The 21,358-nt window shown below is 37.9% G+C and overlaps 1 protein-coding gene across 5 annotated transcripts in view; it reads left to right on the forward strand.

Moving 5' to 3' along the window:
• Positions 1–21,358, forward strand: part of RNF144B (ring finger protein 144B) — a 236,712-nt gene that overhangs the window by 113,685 nt on the left and 101,669 nt on the right. The window contains exon 1 of one of the 5 annotated variants that reach the window (XM_007487890.3): positions 147–377. The exons of the other annotated variants lie outside the window; for them this stretch is intronic. The gene's annotated coding sequence lies outside the window, so the exon portion shown is untranslated. Of the gene's footprint in view, positions 1–146; positions 378–21,358 lie in introns of those variants that run through there. 5 annotated transcript variants of the gene reach the window in all.

Consider the following 21,358-nt stretch of genomic DNA (forward strand, 5'->3'; position numbering starts at 1 on the left):
GAAGAAGAAGACCAATAAATTGTGAGTCATGTGAGAACGTGCAGCTTGTGGTGGATGTCCTGAGGAATATGGTATCTTCCTTCCGAATTCAGACTTTCATGAATTCAAGAAAATGTAAGAAACGTGAGCAAAGTTAATGTATTATAGAATGGTGTTTGTGGAGAGCACAGTGGAAGGGAGGAGTAGCACATGATAGGTACCACAACTAAGTAACAATTAATGGGGATAAGGAATCCCTCAAAGTGGCCACATTCTTTAAATGTTTGTAGCCTATCTCCACTGGACAATTAGTTCCAGTGAGTTGTGTCTGTGGCCCTTGGAGAGAGGAATGAAAGAGATCGTGATGCCATGGAGTTGATAGGAGCCATATAACCAAGGTACAAGTATGGAGAAGTTGATAATGGGAGGGATGGTACAGGAAGTAGTAAGATTACTGGTGTATGGGGAATAGGGGTACATTAAAGAGATTGGCTTTCCTGTAGGAAGAATGATGCAGCAATAGGGTGTTGAGAGTGAGAAAAGCCTGAGAGGAAGAAGCATCACAATATCACTGTCTGATTCTTGAGTGGGTAGTGTGATGTATATCCATGTATGTTGTGATGGAGGGACTCCAAGGCTCTGATATCAACCTGGGGGTGCCTCATGTTACTAGGGTTCATACACACAGAGCATATATGTGTGTAGGGAGCAAATGGTGATCGTGCTGGTCTAAAAAACCTCCCTAAAACTCCTTAGCTGAATTTTATAGGCTTCTTTTTCATCTTTAAAGATGGCTGAATGTGGGGTAAATTAAAAGAACTAACCTTGTCAGGGCTTTCCAGTTTAGCAAGGGAAGGGAACATGCATTGATTAAACACCTACTATGTGCCAGGCACTGTGGTCAGTGCTTTACAAATGTTATCTCATTTGATCCTCACAGCAACTCTGGGATAGTAGATACTATTCTGATCCCTTTTACAGTTGAGGAAACTGAAGCAGAGATTAAGTGACTTGATCAGGGTCAACCAGCTATTCAGTGGCTAAGATTAGATTTGAATTCAGGTCTTCCTGACTCCAAGCCCTGCACTCTTTCTACTATGCTACCTAGGTGATTTAATAAATATTTTGGTTCTTTCTTTGTGCTTAATGCTATGCTAGGAACTGAGGATATAAAGATAATCAATCCCTGGTCTTTAAGAGATTTTATTCTGGTGGAGGGAAATAACCACTACAAAAATAGAAAAACACAAAATACAAAGTAATCTTGGGATAAAGAAAATGTTAGCAGTTGGGGGAGAAGGGAGAGTCAGAATAGAGCTTGTGGAGGAGGTGCATTTGAATTGAGCTTTGAAGGGAACCAACAATTCCAAGAAATTGAAATAAGGAGGAAGGTTCCAGCTTTTCCAAAAGAATAGAGATGGGAGACATAATTTCACCTATGGCAATTAATCTTGTTTAGCTAGAATGTAAAGGGTGTTGGGGAAAATAATATGAAATCAGTTTAGAGAGATCAGTTAGAGCCATGTTTTGAAAAGTTTTAAATATTGAGTAGAATAGTTTGTTTTACCTTAGAGATAATAGGGAGCCACAGGTGCTTCTTCAGCTGGAGAATGATATGGCTTGACTTGTGCTTTTGGCAGGGATGTACAGATAAATATTTAAGTAAGCTCTCAAGGGAAAAAATATGAACCATACACTTTTTAAAAAAACCCTTACCTTATGTCTTGGAATCAATACTGTGTGTTGGTTCCAAGGCAGAAGAGTGGTAAGGGCTAGGCAATGGGGGTCAAGTGACTTGCCCAGAGTCACACAGCTGGGAAGTGTCTGAGGCCAGACATACGCTTTAAAAAAAACCTTTACCTTCCATCTCGATTAGATTCCATTTAAGGAAGAACAGCAATAAGGGCTAAGCAATAGAGATTAAGTGACTTGCTTTGGGTCACGTGGCTAGAAAGTGTCTGAAGCCATATTTGAACCCAGGATCTATCTCCCATTTCAGGACTACTGAGCCAACTGACCATTAAATCCACATATTTTTAAGATGAACAGTTTCTCTGACATTTACTTAAGACTAAGCAGTCAGGAAGACAATAAATTAAGTCCTGATTTGTAGAGTTTGCCAATTTCTGAAAATTTAACAATAGGTTCTCATGAGTCTGTTAAGAGATGGATCCACATATTTATCCTGCAGAGCTGATTACTAAATTTATATAAGTCCCAGGCTTTTGCTGTCACTGCCATGTCAAGCATATCAGTTTAGGTTTTTGTTTTGTGTGTACTACAATTTTTATTTTTAAAATACATACATAATTTATGATATAAAATAACATAATACATATGATTTGTTATAAATAAGTAATAAGATATAATAAATATGCTTTCCCAAGAAAAACACATTCTCACATTAGTTATGTCCAAAATCTATGCCTCATCCTTTCTCTGATTTAAGTCCATGCAAGTATATGCATCAACATGATTTCCCTTTAAGGACTATTCCTTTCCTTTCAAACTCTAGGATGCTCTTTTTCTTTGAAAACAAAGAAATGAACAATTCTTTCTAAAAGAATTTAAAAAATAACTTCTAAAAAGAGTTTACCTAACTTTATAGGTTTGCTATGATGTTCTCATATTATTGATACCCAATGAGACTTAAAACTTTGGAAGTGATTGACTTTTGCCTTTGCTAACTGCAAAAAATCAGTTTGTCTCCTCTGCCCCCAGTAATATTTTATTGTATTTTCCTCAGTTACATGCAGAAACAGTTTTAAAATTTGTTTTCCGACATTCTGTGATTCAAATTCTCTCCCTCTTCTTCTTATCCCTTCTCCAAGACATGATATAGATCCATGTTGACAAACCTGTGGCACACATGCTGGAGCATGCCAGAGGGGCCTGCTCCCCTTCCCCTCTCCACTGCATCTGAGGATATTTCTCACATGACCCACCCCTCTGCCCAGCAGCCCAATGGGAGCGCTTCTTCCTTCCCCTGTATGGGGTAAGGTGGGGGCTCACATGCGGCATGAGAGTTCCAGTTTGGGCACTGGGTCTTAAAGGGGTTTGCCATTACCATCACTAGTATAGATTATACATCTGTTATCATGCAATACATATTTTTTTATTTATCATGTTGTGAAAGAAGACACATCTCACATAAAAGAAAAAACTCATGAAGCAAATAAAGCAGAAAATGATATGCTTTAATCCGCATTCAGGCTCAATCAATTCCTCTATGAAGGCAGGTGGCATTTTCTATCATGAGTCCCTTGGAGTTGTCTTGGATCCTTAAGTTGCTGATAATAGTTAAGTCATTCACAGTTGATAATTGTACAATATCTCCAAGAGTCAATTTTTGCAAAAACACTTTTTGTTGATTTAATACTTTCTCGGTCAACCCCCCTCTAACTCTTCTATTTCTTCTCTTCTTCTCTGCCTCTTCCCTTTGTTTGGGTTCATTAACAGCTGGAACCTTGGCTATAAACCTAGGACATACTGTGTAAGAAAGATGATGAATTCTCAGATTAGAACATTTTTGCATCTTCTGTAATTTATTCTTTTAGAATCTATCCAGCAAACAAAGCCACATGGGTATTCATTGTTCAAAGGAGCTTTTTTTTTTTCTTTTATTTTTGGTGCAAATGTTTCTTTCTTTGACTCAAGAGCAGGAATGTCAGCGTCTTAAGAGGGCAAAAATGAATATGATGGATTCATAAGCTGTACTTTTTAACTCTGGCCTTCCAGATTTCTAAAGAATGTGATTAAGAATAGAACAAATGCATTGTTTCTTTTGCCTTGTAACTTTTGAACCACCTGTCATAGGGTTGATGTAAGGAATACAAGGAAATGCCATTTTTCACTGTGGGTAGTAAACTAATAGAACTCAATACCCTAAGTGGTGCTCTAGGCTGTGAATTATATAAACACCTTCACAAAGGGCTTTTTTAAAGAAGTTCTTAACTTTTTTTTCTTGGTGTGTTATAAACTCTTTTGGCAATCTGATGAAGTCTCTCAACTCCTTCTGAGAATAATGTTTTTAAATGAATTAAAATACAAAGGATTATAAAGCTAACGATTTTAATTGAAATAGTTATAAAAATAAAAAAACACCTTTAGAAATCTCTGTGTTAATCCCTTATTTAGATAAATTAAATTTTTTTTTTACAAAAATACATTTATTAAGCATCTACTATGAATCAAGCATTATGCTCAACATTTTTACGTACATTATTGTTTAGTTGTTTTTACTTGTGTCTGATCCTTTGTGAACCATTTTGGTATTTTCATGGAAAAGTTACTGGAGTGGTTTGCCATTTCCTTTTCCAACTCATTTTGCAAGTGAGGAAACTCAGACAAACAGGGTTAAATGACTTGCCTAGGGTCACATAATAAGTGAGAATAAGTTTGAATTCAGGTGTTTCTGGTTATAGGCATGGCACTCTATCTGGTGTACCACCTAGTTACCTTTGACAAGTATTACTTCATAGGAATTGAAGCAGACATAGATGAAGTGACTTGCCTAGGGTCACAGCCAGGGTCTAAGTTCATATTTGAACTCAGTTCTTCCTGATTCTGGGGCTGGTGCTCTATCAAATGTACCACCCACTACTTCTATTTACTTGTATTATGAGTTATTGGGGTAATTTAAGGGATTTGGGGGAGTTTGCCCCTACTATTTAAGATGAGGATGATACTCTTCCACAAATCCCTTGGTACTACCATCAAAGAAAGATTATTAGCCTGGAGAGACGGTTTAATCCTGTGTGGCAGGATTTAGACCCCTAATGTAGCTGTCCATGAACAGTACAAAATAGGTTTCATTTTTTTAAACCCTTAGCTTCTGTCTTAGAATCAATACTAAGTAGTGATAGATAAGTGGCTCAGTGGATTGAGTCAGGCTTAGAGACAAGAGGTTCAGGGTTCAGATCTGGGCTCAGACACTTCCCAGCTGGGTGACCCTGGACAAATCCCTTAATTGCCTAACCCTTACTGCTCTTCGGCCTTGGAACCAATACAGAGTATTAATTCTAAGAGGAAAGGTTTAAAAAAAAGGAATTCATTCTAAGTATCACTTCAAGACAAAAGAGCAGTAAGAGCTAGGCACTTGGGTTAAGTGACTTGTCTAGGGTCACACAACTAAGAAGTATCTGCCTACTGTGTATTCTTGGTGGGGTGGTGGGTATGTCAGGAACAACTCAGGATGGTAGGGGTCATGGAGAAGGCCTATGGAAAGTTCTATCTGATACAGAGCATCCTTCAACTCGATTCCTTAAAGTCATCTAGAAATGAACTTCCTTTAGACTCCGTAGGGCAATCCTGGACAGAGCTAGTTTCCTCTGAAGGAAGCCAAACTGCCATATGTGGTCCCTAACCAGACTTCCTTTTAGTATTTGGGGTTTGTTTTTGTTTGTAGAGGAAAAGAAAACATCCCAGCTTCTCCTTCCTATGTGCTAACCATTTCCCAGTCTTTCCTGAAGTCCTGTGGGATTCCTGTTCTCCTCAAGCAGTTTAATCCAACCAGCAGGAAGAGAGAGACTGGGGTAGGGGTTCGAGACAAATAGCCACCTTTTCTTGATGAACTGAAACACATTCTAATGACATGAGAGGTGGTATAAGTTCTCAACTGAATGGATTTTAGGGTTGGCAGCCTAATAGGCCATTCAGAAATCAGGAAATGCCTGCAATTTTTTTTAAAATATATTTTATTTGATCATTTCCAAGCATTATTCGTTAAAGACATAGATCATTTTCTTTTTGCCTGCAATTTTAAAGCTCACTGCTTGACATTCTTGTCTATATTTCTTTGGGTTGTTTTTCTCCTCTCCACCTCATTTGTCTCCATGAAACTTTTGTCTTTGCTTATTAAGAATATTTTCTACAGCACTCCCAGCTGGGGCAGCCGAGGCCCTGAACTCAGTTTCCTGTGATGAGACAGCATGACAGCTCAGAAATCCAGCCAGGAAGTGGATATGTGATTTTCCAAGAAAATAATTAAAATTTGAACTGGCCTTTCATTCTGGAGCTAGGTGGCCTCTGAACTCTCTTCTTCCTCTAAGAATCTAGGAGTCTGTGGTTCTTGTCAGGAGTGAATAAGATGATGGACAGGGAAGCACTTGAGAGACTATGACTTATCATAGAAATGGGAGCAGCTGTGAGTATCCTTTTTATTATCCTACACCTTCATTGAGGATGACTCCAGGGTGATGATAGGGGACCGCCTGCATAGGTTACTTTAGGAGATGATTTCATCTCCTGTTTTGACTTGGGTCCAGATACCTCTAAGTTCATAGCAAACAGATGCACAGCTAGGTTGAAATAGGATCTTGGGCTGAAACAGCCCTTGAGTCATACCCTTTGCTCCTTACGTGCATACTAAATGGTTCACTGATTTTTACAGGAAACTTACTATCTCACTTCTTCCAGAATACTTACGCTGAGAATACAAGGCATTCAGGGCTCCTGGACCTACTGGACCTGGTGTAAGCCTTTCCCAGGATGTGTGCCTTGCCTGTCTGCATGGGCAAGTTGGGAAGCTACTCATACTGGGGCATTGTCCAATTTGTTTCTGTGTGGCACCCAACATCTAGTGCTCAGCAAAGGTTTAAAAATAGAGCGTTGTCCTTCCCTTTTCTCCTTTTCTTCTGTCTCCTCCAAAAGACAGGCCCCAAGAGGAGATTAAATGTTTTCCACTGGAAAATCATAATCCAGATATGGTAGACTAGATTTTGCCAGCAAATATATTTTGGTAAGCTATCACTGTCTAGTTGAAATGGCTCCGGGGAAAGAATGATGGTCGTAGTCCTGGCTTTTCTGCTAGACTTTGATGTTATTAACGTCCTCTGCTTTACTTTCTTCATCTAAAAATGGAGACAATAATGTCTGGCTTGATATTCAAAAAGGCAGCTGTGTGGTACAGTGAATAGAACACTAGGCTTGGAGTCAGGAAGACCTGAATTCAAATCCAACCTTAGACACTAGTTGTATGACCCTGGACAAATCACTTAACCCTATTTGCCTCAGTTTCCTCATCTATAAAATGATCTAGAGAATGGCAAACCATTCCAGTATCTTTGCCAAGAAAACCCCAAATGGGGTTATGGAAAGTTGGACAGGACTGAACAACAAACATCTCTTCCTTTCAAGATATACATGGCCTGGTTTCCTGGTGGTGACAACAACTTGTGACTTGGGCTCATCCTCCTCCTCTATTTTGGCATTAACTTTTGTCAACTCATATTAAAGACTTGCAATACATCCTGCTTGGCTTCTTTTTGTTTAAAAAAGCAGCTGCTTTTCTCCTAGGCAATTTCCTAGTTTAGCCTTTCTCTTCCTGTGACTGTCCTCTGACTTTGACATTTTTAGGCAATTAGATTCTCTTGGAATCACCTTTGGCTTCTTCCCTCCTTCGCTCTGTACATATAATTGTTAATATAATTAAGTCCTGTCAATTCTATATTCACCTTCTATCTCCCACATCTCTATTACCATTGCTTTCATCAAACTCTCATCTCTCAGCCAAACTGTTGCTCTTGCCTCCTAATTACTATCTTTTCTTTTTTGAAACCTTAATTCTGTCTTAGAATTAATACCATGTATTGGTTCTAAGACAGAAGAGCAGTAAGGGCTAGGCAATAGAGGTTAAGTGACTAGCTCAGGGTCATGTAGCTAGGAAGAGTCTGAGGTCAGATTTGAATCTGGGACCTCCCAGGGCTCTCAATCCACTAAGCCACCAAACTGGTCCCCTCCTAATTACTTTCAATCTTTTTTCCTGTTGCTCATCTTGTCCTTAGTTTAGTTAAACTTTTTGTGGTAGGATCAATAGCCAACCTCTTTCCCCATGCCAGTTAGGCCAATTTTTCCTTAAAGGGCTTTGACACATTCCTCAAGGACTGATTGGCTCAGGGGACTGCTGACATTCCTTCTTTCTTCATTGCCTGAGTACATGGCAGCCATAGGGAAATTGAAGAGGTTCTCAGATGCTTAACTGGTGAGCTTGGCTGCAACGAGAGATTTGTTCATCTAAATCAGCTTGAGGGGGTCATCAATTGTTCTCATTGATTATCCTTCTGTTCTTTCTCCTCAAACCCTCCTTCCTTCTGAATGTCCCTTACTGTCAAGGAGCCACTATTTTCCTAGTCACCCAGGCTGTCAACCTAGGTGTACTCTTGGCTCCTCTCTCTCTCTCTCTCTCACAACCCCCTGTCCAATGTGTTTCGAAGTCCTGTTGATTTACCTTTGTAGCATCTCTCAGATACCTCCCCCCTCTCCTATGGTGTTGACACCACCCCATCGCTTCATGTCAGAACTACTGCAGTAACATGCTGATTAGTTTTTCTGCTATAAGTCTTTCCCCATTTCAGCCCATCTTCTCCTCAGCTGTCAAATTCCTAAAGCTCATATCTGACCATGTAACCCCTCTATTCAATAAACTCCAGTGATCCCTTGTCAATCATTCTTTGATCCTGAGGACCGAATAAAATCTTTTATCTGGCATTCAAAGCCCTTAATGACCCCCATTCCCTCCTACCTTTCCAGTCTTTTTATTTTTCCATTCCTAATGCAGTTCAATGACACTGGCCTCTTTATTTACTGTTTCTTGTACCAGATACTCCTTCTCTAGACTCTGGGCATTTTCCCTGGTTGTCCCTCAGGCTGAAATTCCTTTTCTTCTCCTTTCTTCCTTCTGGCTTCCCCAACTTCTTCAAGGCCCAATTAAAATCCCACCTTCTACAGGAACACTTTTCTGATTCCTCTTCATGCTACCATCCCTTATTGATGATCTCCAATTTATCCTGTATATAATATAGAAACTTGTATCTCCTTTTATTCTAGTATTGAACATAAACTACCAGAGGAAGGTCTGAGACAGGTCCAGCACAGAACAGTTCTCAAAGCATAGATATATTATGTTGTTTCCTTCCTCAAACTTCTTAAATGACTTCCTGTTGCCTCCCAAATAAATTCTAAATACCTAAACCTGGCATTCATCTCTTTCTAATCCCATTTCCCATTAGCCCCTCTATCATCTAGCCAAACTGTTCCCTCAAAACCTCCAGCACTTTTCACTATCTACACCTTCTACCCTCACTATTTGATCTTGTATCTCCTTCTGCCTGAAATCCTTCTCATTCTTCTAGACCCAGTTCAAATGCCACCTGCCTCATCAGTGAAGATTTCCCAGATTCCCCTAACTAGATTTGATCTCTCTCTGATGAACCCTGAGTTCTTTGGTTGGACTTAATCCCATATTGCTATAAACTATAGTTATTTGTATGCTTGTTTTATTCCTTATGCTTAATAATTCTTACTTATAGGACTGGGTTTTCTTTGAAAACCCTATAGTATAATACTTAACATAGAGAATAGCACAGAGTAGGTTTCAAGAATTTATTTATTGAATTATACTGAATTGAATTATAACCATTAATATTACTTACTCATTCTGTTTGTCTTGCTTGCATAATCATCCAATTCAGCATAAAACACTCTAAATGTTAACATTCCAAGCATGCTTTGAATATTCTCTGGTCTGTGCATTTGGAATATTCATTTCCATAATGCTGCCTTGCAAGAGATATATGTTGATGTTCTATCAAAGAAACATCTTGAGCAATCTGTGAATTACTAAGTTGAAGCAATCAGCATTAACTCCATAAAGCAAGCCCTGAATTGGAAGCCATCTCAGCTGCTGGTTATTTTTTGAGGTGGAAGGGCTGATCCCTTCCCCTTTCCCTCTTTCCAATTTTAGTGCCCGGATGTACACTTCATATATTTGTGTTTGGCATTTTAAGATCTTGTCAGAAGTATGGTAGCTCAAATTTTTTTGTTGTTGTTAATTTCAGAATTTAAGTAATTCATTGAATTGGCATTATCTGTTAGCTTTATTTAAGCTATCTGGAGGATGCACTTTGTATTTTGGGGAGTCCTAGATTTAGAGCTTGAAGGAATCTTAGAGGTTATCTGGTTGAAACCCATAATACTGTAGAGAAAAAAAACAAGCTCAGAAAAGTGAAATGATTTTTTGCCCAAGATTAGATTTGAACCCAAGTCCGTGGTTTGTTAAGAGTATTTGCTGGGAAGTATATATTGTGTCATAACAATACTTTTTTTAAAAGGGAATAGACCATTTGTTAACTTCTACTGAAGTCAATAAATAATTTTAGACTTCTTACTGGATTGGTGATTTTTGCAGTCTTTACCAAGATTGGAGTCTGTACTCTTGTCTTAGGTAGGAATTAACTTCTATTTCATTAAAGCCTTGGTTTTTATAGGGTGTGATGTTGTGACAGGGTTGGGGAAGGTCAGTGCTAATGGGGAAGGTGTTAATATACTGGAAAGGAGAATAATTTGGTGACTACTGGTAAACTGTCTCTCTCCTAGAAATTTGTCAGCAGTGGCTACTCCCATAATCCACTTGGTGAGAGATCTCTAGGTTTCTAGAGGTTGACCTGATTTAGTCTCTTGCTGTGCTCTATCATGAATAAGAAGGTAAATGCCTTGGACTGTTCTCCCATTAGATAGCTTAGTTCTAGAAATACAGTAGGAATTCAATAAATAGTAATTAAATGTATGAATGAATACTTTTCAGTTTCAAGAGTTATAGTACAAAAAGTAGAGTGGTAACTGGGAAATTCCTCAATTTGGTCAGAAAGTCCTCTCATCAATACTTTTTTATATTATGATTGCTATGAAATGGAAATGAATTTTATATTCTAATATTTAAGTCCTTGATCAAATTGAGAAATTCCCTAATTCCTCCCTTATAATAGGCTTTATAGATTGTTTTCAACTCCTTCATTTTATACACAAGGAAACTGAGGCCCTACGAGGTTAACTGATTTGCTCAAGGTTGCATAATTAGGTTTTGGCAGAACCAGAACTGTATCTCCTGCTCTTTGCTGCTATCCAAATTGCTCTTTCAATTACTAGCATCCTTGACAGTGCAAGTTGCTAATGGGAGACGAAGGCATGGCCACAGTTACTGTGTAGAAATTGATCTAGTCAATAATATTTTTTAACTAAAATGTCTTAAACTTTGACTCATCCATTTTATATTCATACTCTAAAATGATTTGCTTATATAATAAATCTCATTCTCTTGTTCCCTTTTCTCTCCTACTTTCTCTCTTTTTCTGTTATGTATATGACATATATGTATATCTCCACATATACACATAGATATATTGATATTGATAAATGATAGAGATAGATAAGGAGGTAGATAGTCAAAGATAAATAAATAGATAGAAAGATAGGTTGGCAGATGGATGGATAAATCTATTTCATTCCCCTCTCTAGCTTTTCCATCCTGATCTATTAGTTTCTTTCAGACATCCTTGTCTTTCTTTGGTGTGGTACAAGGCTTCTTTCAAATGGTCACTTCCATTTTTTATGTTTGAGAGGAAGCAAATTATTTCAATTCTTTTCTCAAGTTGAATTTCCCAACTCTAAATTAAATCCAAGACATAGCATGTCAGAACTATTGATAGTTAAAAATTTAATTAATCAAGGAACTCGATCTCAGGTTCCTTTTTAGTTTTGTTTGAGGATGAGCTGGAGGGAGAAGCATTCAGTGAAGGGAATTAGTCCTCTTTTATGAATATATAGAATAGTGATAATAAAAGACACTTAAAAGGGAAACCATAAAATCCTCTGCTCTTTACTTATATATCTGGAATATATTTCTAACTTTGAAGTTTACAGGCTGGATAGTGAGGGTCTAAACATAAGTAAGAACAATTATCAAGCCATTTTCCTGCTTCATTTCCAGAAATTGAGTTCCTTCTTAATCTGAAAGATTCTGTGAATGCTGGCAATATCACTCTTTTGTAATTAAACAAAAAAACCACACAAACACTGGCACCAGGCCTTTGGAAAAATAGCCAATTCTTTACTAACTTGGCTATTCACTTCCCTTTACCACACCTGCTTTTGGGAGAATTGCAATCTGAATCTTGGGGCCTGAGGAGATAAGGAAGGGCAGCTTTCAGCTCACCTTACCTAAATCTACAAAGACTATCCCACCACACATTTCAAAAAGGCTTCTTTGTCTCCTCTCATGATGGAGGGAAATCAGGCTGAGTATGCTGATTGTGATTTTAGAGGTTATGCTTTTTTTTCTTTCTTTTTTCCTGGTAATTTGTCAAAATTGCCTGTTCATTAAAAATAGTTTTCTAGCTTAATTGGAAGGCAGTTACCAACTGTGTACCCAGTAAAATCCAGCTGGGATTAAGCTGCAGAAGGTCATTTTATTAGGAGAGAATGAATATTTTACTTCATGAATTCTGTAAAATAGCTTGATTATATCACCAAACACAGAGTGGGTATACCAGGAAGTCTGTTTGAAATCAAAGTTTCTTTAGATTATAATATCAAATCCTGGATGGTTTGAATTAGGCATGGCCAGGTACACACTCCAAGGAGAATATAAATACTACTCTATGGGCTCTTTAACAAACTCTGAATTCCTTGGACAGAGTATTCTTTCTCCTTGTTTTTGATCCTCACTGCCCCATCGGCCACCTAGGTTCAGATGCTGGTTCAAGGTTGTAGCAACAAAGTTTAAGAATCAATATGGGAGCAGCTGGGTGGCTCAGTGAATAAAGAGCCAGGCCTGGAGATGGGAGGTCCTGCGTTCAAATCTGGCCTCAGACACTTCCTAGTTCTGTGACTCTGGACAAGTCACTTAACCCCCATTGCCTAGCCCTTACCACTCTTCTGTCTTGGAACCAATACCCAGTATGAATTCTAAGATGGAAGGTAAGGATTTAAAAAAGAAAATAAAGAACCTCCAATCATGCATGCAGATACTTAGATTCAGAGAAGAACACAGGTAAAATTTTGTGGGCTATTCACAGAATTGAAAAAAAAAATTCTGGGTGCCTCCTTGGTTTTTGTTTGTTTGTTTTTAAATAAACCCTTAACTATTGCCTTTAGACTTAATACTGTGTATTGGTTCCAAGGTAGAAGGAGGGGTTAAAGGCTAGGCAATGGGGGTTAAGTGACTTGCCCAGGGTGGCTAGGAAGTGTCTGAGGCCAGATTTGAACCCTGAACCTCTTGTCTCTAAGCCTGGCTCTCAACCCACTGAGCCACTAAGCCACCCAGCTGCCCCCTTGTGTGGTCTTTACACAGAATCCAAAGAGGAGATGGATATATGGATAGAGGGATAAAAATTGAATCGGAAAGAGCAAAGCATTTTGTAACCTCAGCAAGAAAAAGGAGGAGAGGAACTGTGGACACTTAGCTTTACTCAGACCTACAGAGGATTTTATAAACCCAAAAGTCGTTTGTGTGACCCAAAAGCACAAAGAAAATTTCCGAAAGGAGAGGGAATCTGTAAACAAGGAACCTGGTGTACTTTGGAGCAATTTGGATCTGTCCCATAGCTGGTACTAACCACTCGTGTGGATTGTAGGGATTGGGAGTATGGGGGAGGAGCCCCCCAGAAGGGGAGTGTTGCTTGATATCCTCCATAAAAACAGATAATTTCCCTTACTGCTGAAGGATTCAGGTATTAGCACATTGTGTATTTTTTTAAATTCAATTAAAGTCTGGCCTTTATCGAATGTCTTTATTAGCCCGAGTTCATGCTTGTAGAGGATATAAGCCAAATTTTGTTATGTGGGGAGACCTGGATGGGAGACAAAATAAATCACTGAGGTCATTATGAAGGGTCCTCTAGGCTGAATCAGATATCTCCTGTCAAAGGACAAGAACAGAGCGATACTTGGCTCATGGTGGTTTTCCTTAACTTAAAGGAGAATGATGGAATCTCATTGTGGTTCCTCCAGGCTGAATCATTTCTGTCAAGGACCAGGGACAGATTAACACATGGGTCCCAGTGGTTTTTCTTGTCTTAAAGGTAAACATGATGGAACTTCTTGGACTGTCTTACCTGCAAAACCACTTTTCAGAGAGATCCTTATCAAAACTTCAGCAACTAAACTTCCTTGGATGTGAGCATGCCATATATTCAATTCTGTTTTTGTAATGGCAGCTCAAATTTCTATATAACACAGAAAAATGTCCAAAAACTACAATCCTGAGAGGCAAGAAGCACAAATATTATCTCTGTTTTGACTGGCTAAAGGATGGCTCAGAAAGATTGTGACTTGGGGCATTTGGGTGGCTCAGTAGATAAAGAGCCATGCCTAGAAACAGGAGGTCCTGGGTTCAAATTTGACTTTGGATACTTCCTAGCTGTGTGACTTTCCCCCCAGATCCCTAACCCTTACTGCTCTTCTGCCTTGGAACCAAAACCTAGCATTGATTCTAAGATGGAAGGTAAGGGTTAAAAAAAAAAACCAAACCAAAAAAAAAAAAGATTGTGACTTGCCTAAGGGTACAGGGTGGTGGAGCTAGTTAGGACTTGACTTTTTCTACCCAATTCCCACTTTGCTGCTGGTGCATCTCTAGGGAAGTTCCAGAGCATTATAAGGAGCTTTCCTAACTCTTCTAGGACCTTAAAAATCAACATCTTGGGTCTTAAGTATGGACTTTCTAAAATAGCCTTTGAATTTTCATGTGTGTCCGTGAGGGTTTTCCTTGGTGGTTTTGATCCAAGTTTTCCTTCCTGAAATGATTGCCATGACCAGTGCTAGTTCTGGGCTTCAGGGCTTCTGTGCAAACAGTGGGTTCACACTGCTGTGTATATTTAAAACCTCAAAGTTTCAGGGAATCCTGCGGAGCCTTCTTGACTTATAAAGCAAATGTTTTTCTTCTTGATTTGTGGACAGGCAGTGGGTCTGCCTGGCCATGGAATGTCTAATGGGCAACAAAAGTTGCTAGTATGTGGTGGGGAGCACCCAGATTGGGTAATGAAAACTCCGACATGATCTTTGCAAGCTCAGTTCAGTACACCTTTACATATATCTTATTTATTTATCTATTTGTTTTTAGTTAGTTCCGAAGTGGCATAATCAGTTGGATGTCAACTCAATTAATTACCTTGTTGACCCATAATTCTAAATTTGCAAGTTTAGGTCCATTTTGAAACAATAAAATTGAAATATTGTTGAGCTACTATAATTTAAACTTTATCTTTAGATATGGTGTCTAGCTTTCCTGAGTGTTTTGCAGGCAATCATAGGATTATAGCTTTAGAGTGCGGAGGGATTTTAGAGGCTATCTGATCCACCTCCTTTATTTCACAGACAAAGAAATTAAGTTTAATGGAGGTTGTGACTTTCATAAGGACACCCAAGTAGTAAACTTTAGAGATTGAATTTGAACCCAGATTCCCCGACTCCAGGGCATTCATTATACTATATCAGATCTTGGGTAACACTTATTTAAGAAATATTTCCAAACAACAATCTGGGTGTGACATCATAATGTCGGAAGGAATCCCAAAAGGTCATTAGGTTCAGTGTTCTGAATACAAGTAGGCAGATAAACACCTAAAAGAACCAGAACTTCTGGATTTTTTTTTTCAGTCAATCAATAAGCATTTATTTTTTTATTTTTTTATCATTAACTTTTAAAATTTGAGTTCTAATTACTTTCCCTCCTTTTTAAACCCTCCTCCCATTGAGAAAACAAACAATATGATACTCATTATACATGTAAAGTCATACCCAAAATATTTCCATATAACCCTGTTGCAAAAGAAAAAAAAAGCAAGAAAAACTAAGTGAAAAAAATGTTCTTCAGTCCACACTTGGAGCTCATCAGTTCTCTCTCTTGAGGTAGATGACATTTTTCATCATGAGTCCTTGGGAATTGTCATAGATCACTGTATTTATTGATCAGAGAAGCTGTCTTACCTAGTTGATTCTCATTACATTATTAATGCAGCAGTATATAATGTTCTCCTGGTTCCACTGACTTCACTTTGCATTATTTCAAATGAATCTTTCCAGGTTTTTCTGAAACTATCCTGCTTTTCCTTTCTTATAGGACAACAACCATATACTATAATTTGTTTAGCTGTTCCCCAATTTGTGAACATCCCCTCAATTTCCAATTCTTTGCCACCATAAAAAGAATGTTATTTTTTTACAAATAAGTCTTTTCTCTTTTCCTTTGATCTTTTAGAAAAACAGGCCTAGTAGTGGTATTTTTGAATCAAAGGGTATATATACACAATTTTATAGCCCTTAGAGCATAGTTCCAAATTGTTCTCCAGGATGACTGGAGCAGTTCACAACTCCACCAATAGTGCCTCTGTGTACCTATTTTTTAACGTCTCCTCTAGCATTTATCATTGTCCTTATCTGTCATATTAGCCAACTTCTGGGATTTTTAAAGTTTAGAGACAGATATTTAATTCATTTCAAAAAGCATTTCTATGCCAAATAGTGAGTAGTGGGTATTCAAAATAAAAAAATGAATTATTCCCTGCCCTCAAGGTGTTTGCATTCAATTTGGAAAAGCAACCTCTATACCAATAAATATAAAATATATGCAAAGTAGTTTATTTTTGGAGGATAGAAGCTCTAGCAACTGAAAATGTGGGAAGAGAGGGAAGAATTGAGCTCAGGAGGTAGCTCTTTAGTTGAACTTCGAATGTAGTTAGAGATTCCAAGGGGCAGACATGGGGAAGGATTGCATTCCATGTGCCCAAGTAGAGGGGGAATTGGGCAGTATGCTTTCCCATTGTGTTTAGAACTAGAGATACTTACAGTGTCTTATAGACACAGTGGCACAATAGTTTCTTCATGAGAAAAATGCAGTAACCTTGAATCATGTCACAGAAATAATGGTGTAAAATTTAATATCAATAATGATAACTCCAGATTCTTATTTTCCACAGTTTTATTAATAATCACTAAAGATAGAGAAAGCAGATTAAAGCCTAACCTAACTGACCATCCCCTGGCTCTCAGCTGAGCTCCCCAGCCATGTTTAGTGAAAGAGGGGGTGGTAATACACCAAAACTTTTATCCTCAGTCCCTCCCACACATTCAGGCCATATAAGCATGCAAATAGGATGCTGGGTAAGATGAGTGGGTCTTGGGGAGTAAATTCTGTCTACACAATGGAAATACAAGTTTGTTTAAGTCTTTGGAGAAAGATACTTTGTAGGTGTACTATAAAAGTTATCTAGGTCTTAAACAGGATAATATTGATAATTTTGATTTTTTCATTTAAAAATTATATATACATATATTTTCAATCACCAAGAATCTGCTTCTCTTTCTTCTATTGTAACTGGTCTCCCATAGAGAATGAAAAAAATAAAAACTCTTTTACAAACATGGATAGTTGAACAAAACACATTTCTGCATTGATCATGTCCAAAAATCTGTCTTATTTCATATTTTGTGTTCTCTCAGGAGATGTATAGTCTGTTTCCTCATTAGTCTTCAGGAATCATGGTTGGTCATTTCATTGAGCAGAGTTCCTAAATTTTTTTAAACCTTTACTTTCTGTCTTAGAATTAATACTATGTATTGACTATAAGGCAGAAGGAGGAATAAGGGCTAGGCAATGGGGGTTAAGTGATTTGCTTAAGGTCACACTACTAGGAAGGGTCTGAGGCTAGATATGAACATAGGACCACCCATCTCTAGGCCTGGATCTCTAGCTACACAGGCACCTAGCTGCCCCCATAGTTCCTAATTCTTCCAAAGTTCCTTGCCTTTATCATATTGTTGGCATTTTATAAATTGTTCTCCTGGTTCTGTTTATTGCACTCTGCATCAATTCATACAAGTCTTCTGTGGTTCCTTGAAATCATCCCCTTCATCATTACTTTTATAGTGTAATAGTACTTTATCCCAATAGTACTGTATGAACATTTGGAGACATCTCTAAATTTGTGTATTTATTTTTCTCTTATCTCCTGTGTTTCAACCTCAAAGTTTTTTTTTCACAATTCTCTGGCCTTTTCATCAGGAATCCTTGGAGGTTTTTTTATTTCATGAAAAATCTGTTTATTCCCTCTGTAGGATTATACTCATTTTTTTTTGTTTAAATTATTCTGCAATGTAAGGGAATATCAATATTCTCTTCTTTCTGGATTGCTGTAGTCCAAGCTGTTCAAGTCTTGATGGTGGTGGCCACTAAATTCTGTGTGATTCTGACTATCACTCTTTAATACTTGAATTCTTTCTTTCTGCCTGCTTACAATATTTTTTTCTATGACCTTGATATGGCTCTGGATTTCAGTTATAATGTTCCAAGGAATTTTTATTTTGTGGTTTCTTTCTAGGAAGTGATTGGTGGATTCTTTCTACTTCTACTTTGTCCTCTGATTTGAAGAGACCTGGGCAGTTTTAAGATTTCTTAGGCCAGATTTCATTAAGTTCAATAATCCTTTTTTTGTAATCCTTACCTTCTGTCCTAGTACAACTCTCATACAGAAGGGTAAGGGCTAGGAAAATGGAGTTAAATGATTTGTCCATGGTCATACGGTTAGGTGTCTGAGGTCAAATTCAAACCCAGGTCCTCCTGACTCCAAGCCTAGTTCTTGATCTACTGTATCACCTAGCTGCCTGAGTCCAATGATTCTTTAAAAAAAAAATTTTTTTTAAACCCTTACCTTCTGTCTTAGAGTCAATACTGTGTATTGGTTCCAAGGCAGAAGAGTGGTAAGGGCTAGGCAATGGGGGTCAAGTGACTTGCCCAGGGTCACACAGCTGGGAAGTGTCTGAGGCCAGATTTGAACCTAGGATCTCCCGTCTCTAGGCCTGGCTCTCAATCCACTGAGCTACCCAGCTGCCCCCTGAGTTCAATGATTCTTAAAAGTTTTCTCCTTGATTTTTTTTCTGTCGGTTATTTTAGTTGTGAGATAGACATTTTGCAATTTCCATTTTTAAAAAGTCTTTTGATTAATATTAATGTTTCTTATTGCCTCATGTAATCATTGGCTTCTATTTGGTCCATTCAGATTTTCAAGGAGTTTCTTACTTACATAAGGTTTTGTAACTTTCTGTCTCAAATTATTAATTCTCTTACCAATTCTTTCTTCCATAGCTCTCATTTCTCTTCTAAGTTTTATCTTTGGAGCTCTCATTTCATTTACTACCTGAACACCAAGGTCGACATCAGGGCCTAGGTATCCTTTTTTAAGAATCTTTTTTTAAAAAGATATTTTATTTTCCCAATTACATATAACAACAATTTTCAACATAAGTTTCCCAAAGTTATAAGGTCCAAGTTGTCTCCCTCTCTCCCTTTCCTCTCCCTCCTGGACATGGTAAGGAATTTGATCTGCATTATACATATATTATCATTCATGTTTTAGTAAATCTTAAAAGAAAATTGTCCACCCCTCTTAGAATCAGAGGGCAAAGTGAAAATAGAAAAAATACTCTCAGGAACATTATAGCCAAAACCAAGAGCTATTGGATGTCACCTCTTCCCAGTGTAAGGATTAGGAGATGCTTTGGTATGAATATGATACTTCCTTTTGCCCTATTGAACATCATCTCCCTGAGCTTCCTTGCCTGGCCAAACCCCATTTGCTGTGTCCACAAGACCTCTCCTCTGTCTCCCTATGGTGACTTAGCCTGGAAAAATGACCAACTATGACTTTTCCTCCTGTTTTCCCATCAGGATTTGGTCTGGTGCATTTTCTAGGTCTGTTTGGAGGAATATGAATTGGGGAGAGCTCTCTGCTTTATGCAACTCTGACATCTTGTCTTTGCCTCCCTTATGGGTTTGTTTTTAATGTGATTCTTTCCTCTGTAGTAATGTGGGTAGGTAATAATAACATATTTATCTAGTGCTTTACAATTTAAAACACTTTCACTTACTTTTCTCATTTCATATATCCTTACAACTTTGGCACTACTGGTTAGGCAATCCCCTTCCAAAAAGGTCTTTGCTATCTAAATAGTTCAGTTGGTTGATTGGTTGTTCTTGTTCTTCATACTTTAAAAGAGGATCAAAATTATGTCATGTATAGTCAATGCACATACGTGTACAGTGTTGGTTTTTTTTTTTTTGAATGGTGAATTTAGAACAAAGTTTTAATTTCAGAGCTTAAATGTTTGTGTATAGTTAGTCAATTAAGAATCAAACCTCAGTTTAAGCCACTGCATATATACATTGAAACAAAAAAGTTTAGGTCATGGCAAAAGATGCCCAGGGACTTCTTTACCATAAGGAAATAATGAATGATGTTGAATTATCTTGTACACTGAACGTCATAAATTGCAAAGTCAACATTTTATATTACCCATTTTATTAACTTTAAAAAAATGACCAAAAACAACAAAAAATGATAGCTAGTGAATGTGTTAAGATGATGTAGTCCTTTACTCATTCACCACTGCCTCATACAAAAGCCAGTATTTCAAAGAAGAGTATTCATGGACCCTGCCCATTAGGAGATTTGACCAACTCTGGGATAATTCTCATCATCTTCATAAGTTTTGCCATTGTAATAATGCCTTCTTTCTTGAGATGAGTCAAAGTCCACCAGTTTTGCCTGATCCATTTCTTCAGTCTCCTTTACTTGTTTACCTTAGGTTGGGCTCAAATAGTCTGTATGAACATTTGGATGGAGATTTCCCCACATTTGTGTATCTCCAGTTGCTTTTGAGCTACTACAATTCTGCTTTGCTCATAGAGCACAGTGCCTTCTTTGATATGAGTATGCCATACTGGATGATCCTTTGCCAGTATCTCCCATGTCTCCCATATCAAAGCTCTTCAGGGAGGCCTTGAGAAAAAAGAATGGAAAGGTTCAGATCCTTTGCTTCCCAAAGTTATGTGATTCCTTTACAACTCCTCTGGGGATAGTGGTGGTGATGGTGGTGGGTCCAAGAAGCTTAGTGTTCAGAAAATCTACTCTCTTTAAGAAGGACAGGTCTCTGAATTCTTGATTTTGTGGTTACCTTGAAGCTATCCCCTGGTCTGGTGCTCTTCTAGAAATCTTCCATTACTTTAATGCTGGATTCTAGAATTTTACTGTCTAAGCAATTGAAATCTTCTCTTCTTTCTGTGGGAGGTTGAGGTTCAGAAGCATTTTCCTTTGTCCTGATGACTTGAGGCCCTTTCTCTTCTGAGTTATTTCAACTTATCCAAATGGATTACTTTCAAGCTCTAGCAATTTAAAACGACTTCTTGTTTGAATGTAAAGTTTTGAAAATGTCATTTGATTGCCAGTTACATGCAAAGAACTGATTATAGAACAATGAAAAGAGAAGGATGACTACTTATAGTAACATTGTTTAATTTGGCCATGGAGCTGTGTCTAGTTTGTCCTCTGATTTTCTGATCTGAAAGTTGTTTAGGTGATGAGTGTGTTTACTGTAGTATACTTCATCTCAAACTTTATAAGCTTGAGCAACAACCTGTAGTTCAGTATATTAAAGATGATTTGATCGAAGAAGTGTGGGCACTTCTTCCACTAATTAGATCTATCAGTTGACTATGATTCGGAGGGGTTAAGAGCTCTTAAAACAATAGCTTCTGTGCCTAACCCAGTGTACC

Source organism: Monodelphis domestica, chromosome 3 (assembly GCF_027887165.1).
Source record: "Monodelphis domestica isolate mMonDom1 chromosome 3, mMonDom1.pri, whole genome shotgun sequence".
Lineage (NCBI taxonomy): Eukaryota > Metazoa > Chordata > Mammalia > Didelphimorphia > Didelphidae > Monodelphis > Monodelphis domestica.